This window comes from Nilaparvata lugens, chromosome 14, assembly GCF_014356525.2.
Source record: "Nilaparvata lugens isolate BPH chromosome 14, ASM1435652v1, whole genome shotgun sequence".
Taxonomy (NCBI): Eukaryota; Metazoa; Arthropoda; class Insecta; order Hemiptera; family Delphacidae; genus Nilaparvata; species Nilaparvata lugens.
This window is the reverse complement of record NC_052517.1, coordinates 6,277,412-6,285,017: the sequence shown is the minus strand read 5'-3', so window position 1 is coordinate 6,285,017 and position 7,606 is coordinate 6,277,412. Positions and strand designations below refer to the sequence as shown.

General features: G+C 34.6%; 1 protein-coding gene across 1 annotated transcript in view; it reads right to left on the bottom strand.

Annotated features, from left to right (window-relative positions):
• LOC111044754 overlaps window positions 1-5,977 on the bottom strand; it is a 114,891-nt gene extending 108,914 nt beyond the window's left edge. The window contains exon 1 of the mRNA XM_039441153.1: window positions 5,864-5,977. The gene's annotated coding sequence lies outside the window, so the exon portion shown is untranslated. The remainder of the gene's footprint in view (window positions 1-5,863) is intronic.
• Between the last annotated feature and the right edge of the window lie 1,629 nt (window positions 5,978-7,606).

The following is a 7,606-nucleotide window of genomic DNA, read 5'->3' as shown; positions in this document are numbered from 1 at the left end:
TCAAAGTCTATACGCTATCCAGCGCCTTATTAGACGCATTCACTCACTCATTTACCGGCTTCGGACAAATTCGATGCAAGTAACAACTTTTCTTATGCGCTTTTCATGTTATTTTCATATCCTGAAAAAGGACGAAGGAGTGAGTCAATTTTGTTGTCCAACGAACTTGTGAAGAAGTTCGAAGAATACATGTTCGAAATGTGAAGCTGATTGATCAGTTCTTCCTAAAATTATTGTAGAACATTCAAACAGATGGACAACGACTTTGGCCTTAAGTAAATCAAAAGTTAGAACTCGCTAACGCTCGTTCAATTGAGGAAAGGGTCTTCTAAAGCTGCGTACACACATTCGCGCTTCCAACCCGCACCGAGCACGCTCCTCCCTCGTACCGCCCTCGTACCACCATCGAACCACAGTCGCACCGCCCACGCACCCATCATGAACGTTACGGAAGATGTTAGATCTCTCGCGTTCCGGAGGTCGAACCACTGTTGCTCGCCGGTCGATCATCAATCGCTCTGCTGGAGTGACGTTCGGTTGCGGAGCAGAGCGACAGTCTGTACGCACCTTTAAATAATTGTAGAACATCCAAACAGATGGACAACGACTTTGGCCTTAAGTAAGTCAAAAGTTAGAACTCGCTAACGCTCGTTCAATTGAGGAAAGGGTCTTCTTAGAAATGAACGGGATACGGAATACACGAATGAGAGAGAAATAAAAAGACGAGAAGAGTCGGACTACTTACTCATAGAAAGTGTGACGTTAAACTACAGACTCAGTGCCGGTTGCACAACAGTCGGTTAAATTTTAACCGTGATTAATTCCTCGAGAACCAATCAGAGAAGCCGTCTTATCAGAAAGGCCTTCTATGATTGGTTCTCGTGGAATTAATCACGGTTAAAATTTAACCGGCTGCTGTGCAACCGGGCCTCAGAGGCCCGGTTGCACATAAGCCGGTTGAATTTTAATCGTGATTAAGCAGATTTTTTTCAAGACGGCTTCTCTGATTGGTTCTTGCGAAATTAACCACGATTAAAACTTGGCCGGCTTTTGTGCAACTGGCACATAGACTTACAGAAACGATAATCCGCGTTTTCTTGAACTTACTATAATAGACTACCACTACAGACTGGACAATAATCCATATTTCCTTGAAGAAGGAGCAGATGAGGAGAATCAACTATTAAAAGAAAGACGGTAGAAGATGATGAAGAAGAAGAAGAAGAAGAAGAAGAAAAAGAAAAGAAGAAAACCCGATAATCCATATTTTCTATTCAACTTCTACCACCCCACACCACATTACAGTAAACCCGCCAGCTTTGGTCGATTGAGAAGCATTGAATATAATAAAAAAACATTGTGACAGTTTCAAGTGAATCTCACCACATCTCCCACGCTTGCTTCAATCCATTAAAAAGAGAGAGGAAAAAAACATCCCTATTGTTCTTTGTACTCCATACAATTTCGATAAAACTTTTTCTCCCTTCAGTTTTTCTCATTGCAATCACACTCTCTCTTTCACTTATATATTTTTTCTCTCTCTCTCTACATGTCTCTCTCTCTCTACATGTCTCTCTCTCTCTCTCTCTCTCTAACCCTTCTAACCCTCTCATTGATTAATTATTGTTTATACTTTGTAAAATTCGTTGAATAATTAGCATTACCGTCATTTATCATAATCATATGCTGATAGTGAATGTTTTTGTGATTTTTATGGCTTCAAATTTATCAAATTTTTTAATATTTCTCAATTTATTAATGCATTTTCAAGTGTAATAATAATTTGTTCATCTTTCCGATCAACCGAGATACAAAATTTTTAGTATAATGTATATTTTGACTGTAAATTTTTGTGATCTTTATAAAAGTGTTTTCCATACCTCATTTGGACTATTTTTTTATCAAAATTAGGGAGAGGAACAGTTTTGGGTTTATCCTGTTGATTCTCTCCCAATCATTAATTTGATGTTGTGATTAAGGAATGTAATAAATGTAATAAATGTAAATGTAAATGTAATTTAATGTAAATTAGTGTATAAGCCAGTAGATTGTAACATACATAATTAAAGAAATCTAATCTAATATCTTTCTCTTGTTTGGTAGAGAGTTAGTGAGAAGGATATTTTGAATATTGTTTCCGAAGAATGGACATTGATATGTCCAAAGCTCCGCCAATTTATGTACATGCATTGCAATATTATATATAGCTATTACAAATTGTTTTTTTATAGCATATACAGCTCAATAATTATTTTCGTAATTTATATTTTGTAAATTCATCTATAATTTTGCTGTATTGTAAGCTATTGTATATAAGTGTATAAGCCAGTATATATTGTAATCTACATAAATAAAATACTCAATCAATCAATCCCTAGCTTTCTTTCTAATATTCTCATTATCTTCATTCCTCTTTGAATTTCTCTCTGAGTCTCTCTCTTTCTCTGTACCTCTCACTCTTTCTCTATTAGGGTTCTGTGGCAGAGAGGACTAGGAGTCCTAACTCCGCCCTAATAAAGGAAAATAATCAATCTGTCTTCCACTTTCACTCGCTCTCTCTCTCTCTCTTTCTCTCTCTCTCTCTCTCTCTCTCTACATGTCTCTCTCTCTCTCTTTCTCTCTCTCTCTCTCCTTGGTAGAGAGTTAGTGGGGAGGATATTTTTAATATTCTTTCCGAAGAATGGACATTGATATGTCCAAAGCTCCGCCAATTTATGTAGATGCATAACAATATAATTATTATCTATAGTTATTATATTACCAATTCCTTTTTTATATCATATGCAGTTCAAAAATTATTTTCTTAGTCTATATTATGTAAATTCATCTATAATGTTGCTGTATTGTAAGCTATTGTATATAAGTGTATAAGCCAGTATATATTGTAATCTACATAAATAAAGTACTTAATCAATCAATCAATCTCTGTCTCTCTCTGTCTTTTCTCTATCTCTGTATCTCTTCCTTGTCTTCCTCTTCTTTTTCTCTCTCTCTGTCTCCCTTTTCCTTTCTCTCACTCTCTCTCTCTGTCTGTCAATTTTTACTTCTCTGTCTGTCTCTCACTCTCTTTCTCTCTCACTGTCTGTCTCTGTCTCGCCACTCTCTCTCTCTCTCTCTCTCTCTCTCTCTCTCTCTCTCTCTCTCTCTCTCTCTGTCTGTCACTTTTTACTTCTCTGTCTGTCTCTCACTCTCTTTCTCTCTCACTGTCTGTCTCTGTCTCGCCACTCTCTCTCTCTCTCTCTCTCTCTCTCTCTCTGTCTGTCACTTTTTACTTCTCTGTCTGTCTCTCACTCTCTTACTCTCTCACTGTCTGTCTCTATCTCGCCACTCTCTCGCACTCTCTCTCTCAGTGTTCCTCTCTTCCATTTTCTATATGTGTCACTCACTCTTCCCCACAGTGTTTCTCTCTTTCACTCACTATGTCTCACTCACTCTTCCTCACAGTGTTTTATCTCTATTTTTCCATCCCATTTGAAAACAACTTCTTCCCGTATGTATTATATCAATGCCTGCCATTTACCCAATGATAACAGTTCAAAGTGAATATTGATATAGTCTCTTTTGGAGAATCAGAAATCATCTCGTTATTTTGTTTTTGAGTCTCTTATCTTTGCTTGTTAAAACACGTCCACTGATTCTAAGCCTTCTTTATATGCTGATGTTGATATGCTCACATAAGCCCTTTAGTATTCTGTTTGCTTCTATGTTTTCCATAAAATAATAAAGGAAAGAATTGGCTTATACAGGTAGGGGATAGGAAATTCACGAATGACGCATCATCACGTCTCAACTACTCAACTCATCAACTTCACATTTTTCTTAAAGATTCTTAATTACATATGATACAGATATTGATGTCTACAATAAAATTTCAAAGTTTCAGAAAATATGTGGCACTATACATAGAACCCTCAAAAATAAATCAAGACAAGAAACCAGAAGAAAGTTCTATAATACCATTGCAGTTCCGACTCTCCTATATGGAAGTGAGAATTGGATTCACACACGTAGAATGAACAGTCGAATTCAATCTGCAGAAATGAGGTTTCTAAGGAGTGTATTTGGCTGCACTAGAGTTGATAGAATCAGAACAGAAATACTGATATAAGACAGGTTTTATTGGTTGCTCCTCTACATGTAAGAATTATTCAAAATAGACGCAACTGGTGCAGTCATTTGGATAGAATGCCACCTGGAAGAATTCCCGTTGTAGTCCAAAACTATAGACCTACAGGAAAAAGAGATGAAGGGAGACCAAGAAAGAGATGGGTACCGGAAAAGGTTCATTGATAAACCTAATCCCTGAAGTGAAGATGATGAAGATGAGATTCTTAATTAACCGAGGATGGTTATAGGAATAATTAAATATTGGATTATACTAACATGTCACCTATCATTTGAGTGAAACTCAAATTTTGACGTTCTTGTGATAATTGTGAATAAATAAATAAATATCATTCCACAAAGCAGATAGCGCTATTCTTTTTTAGCTCTGTAGTGTTACCAGATTGTTCCTGGACTAGGTGGAAATATTATTAATTATCGACAAAATATTTAATCTCAATCATTATGAAAATTTACTATCAAATCATTGAGAAATATATATTTTTTTGCAGAGTAAAATATAATAACATATAATTTACCTATTTATATATTTCAAATTTATATTTTTTCCACTTATTTTTCTATTCTATTTATTCTTTTCAACAATAATGAACAGTTAATATTACATATATTCCGGTATCTTTTATAGATGGCAGAGCCAAGGTAGAAAATAGGCAATGCCGTTCTCCTATCTTTCTTCTCTGTCATTATAACGTAACTCACTATAGAAAAATATGATAATTCATCATTTAGATGAGTGTAATTGAAATGGTTAATAGTACTTTACGTAACAAGTCCGGTAACGATAATTTACCACATAAGTACGACTGTTTCTGCCCGAAACGTAGTTGAGGGCAGAATTATCATACGAATGCGGTAAATACGTTACCGTACAAGATACGTACAATATTTTTTGTCATACTTATCTGTGATTGAATAATATTGCTGAGAAACAGAAACCATTACCTGCTGCTGCTCGAGCTACTGCATTATATAAACATGACCTAGCCCACAGCGCCTAGTTCATAACAGACAGACCCTTCGAGCTCAAATAAAATAATAAAGGCCTAAATCATAAGATTTCAGATGAGTTCTTATAACTTGAAACTCATTAAATGAGTTCTTTAATTATTTGAGTTAGTATATTAATTACTCAGATGCTATTAGGACTCAGTAGAGTCCTAACATACTCGACTGTAAAGAGAACATTTATGATCTCTTTACAGTATAGTATGCTGTAATGAAAATCACATGTTTTCTTGTTCTGCAAACAGCTGTTTACCGGCTTGATTTAATGCATGGAAAACAGCTGCAATTTGAGTAAGTATGACAAAAAATATTATTTCAACTGTTGTATTGATTATAATTGGAACCGTTTTGGGCTTTAGTCTGTGCTACTTTCCTGGCAGAAATTGGATAAAATTAATTGAATAAATCTTTCCTTTTTAAATGGATTTATAAACATGAATGCCAGATGTCAAATATACACCCTCATAGATAAGAAAACATCGATGAAGATTATATTTATGCAAATGACTGGAAAATTACTAATCTTAGACCCTGTCGCTCAAAAGCCGGTTAAATTTTAACCATGATTAATCAATTTAACGATAACCAATCAGAGAAGCCTATTTTTCGAAATATACTTCTCTGATTGGTTCTCGTGTAATTAATCACGTTTAAAATTCAATCGGCTTTTGTGCAACCAGGGTTAAGATTGATAAAAAGGAAAAAAAAGGAAATGAATTCCTCAACTCACCTATATTTCCATCAGCCGCTACACCATTTAACAGTGTAAAGGCCAGGATGGCCCGTCAATTTGACCGCCGTTAACTTGGCGGTCAAAGTTGACCGCTTCTGGGACTCCATTCCCTGCAAAAGATAACAGAAATTTAATAATTATTGCAAGAAAAAACTAATAACAATTCGCAAAACCATGAAAAATATCATAGTGTGTGAATATTGGTGGAATAATATGTTTATCCTTTATCCCATTCAATTTCTTACTCTAAGTTTATTTTTAATTTATTTTCAGGAGTCAAGTACTTTAATCGACACAGGCCTGGTTGAACAAATGCCGGTTGAATTTTAATTGTGATTAATTTCACGAGAACCAATCAGAGAAACCTATTTTTCAAAATATACTGTTCTTTATTGCTTCCCGTTAATTAATCACGATTAAATTTTAGCCGGCTTTTGTACAGGTGGACCTTAAGTTAACAAAAATCAGCTTTAAAATTCGGAACATAAACGATCTTCACCATGGGAAATCTTCTTATGCTATCTTTTCTGTATGATATCACCATAAATGATACAGTATCAACACAATATGATATTATTATCACCACAAATGATACAGTATCACCACAAATGATACAGTATCATCTCAACTTCATTCACAACACTATAATTTGATACAAAACTTCCAAACTCCGAATGAATTCTACAAACCATGGGATATCTTCCTGTGCTATCTTTTCTGTATGATATCACCACAAATGATGCAGTATCAACAAAATATGATTCTGTATCACCACAAATGATACAGTATCATCTCAACTTGATACTCAACACCATAATTTGATACAAATCTTCCGAACTTTGAATGAATTCTACAAAGAATGGGATATCTTCTTATATCATCTTTTCTCTATGCTATCACCATAAATGATGTAGTATCACCACATATGATACAGTATCATCTCAACTTGATACTCAACACCATAATTCGATACAAACTTCAAACTTTGAATGAGCTCTACAAACCATGGGATATCTTCTTATGCTATCTTATCTCTATGGTATCACCATAAATGAAACAGTATCACCACACACAAATGACACAGTATCACCACTAATGATACGGTATCATCTCAACCTGATACACAACACCATAATTCGATACAAAACTTCCAAACTTTGAATGAATTCCACAAACTATGGGATATCTCCTTATTCTTCCTTTTCTCAATGGAATTGCCATAAGAGAAAAGGTATCAACACAATATGATACAGTATCACCAATAATGATACAGTATTAGAACAAATTATACATAATTTCAACTTGATACACAACATCATACAAATCTTTCAAACTTTGAATGAGTCCTACAAACCATAGGATATCTTCTTATGCTATCTTTCATATAATTATGTCTTTATCACCATAAATGATGAAGTATCAACACAACTTGATACAGTATCATCTCAACTTGATACACAACACCATAATTTGATGCAAAACTTCCAAACTTTGAATGAATTCTACAAACCATAATATTTTCTTATATTGTTTTTCCTCTATGTTTTTACAAAGTGACAGACATTTTTACAGTCGAGACATTTTAAGCTCTATGGCTCCACCAAGTGACAAACATTTTTACAGTTGAGACATTTTGAAATGTATGGCTTCACCTAGTGACAAACATTTATACAGTTGAGAATTTTTAAACTTTATGGCTTTACCAAGTGACAAACATTTTTACAGATGAGACATTTTAAG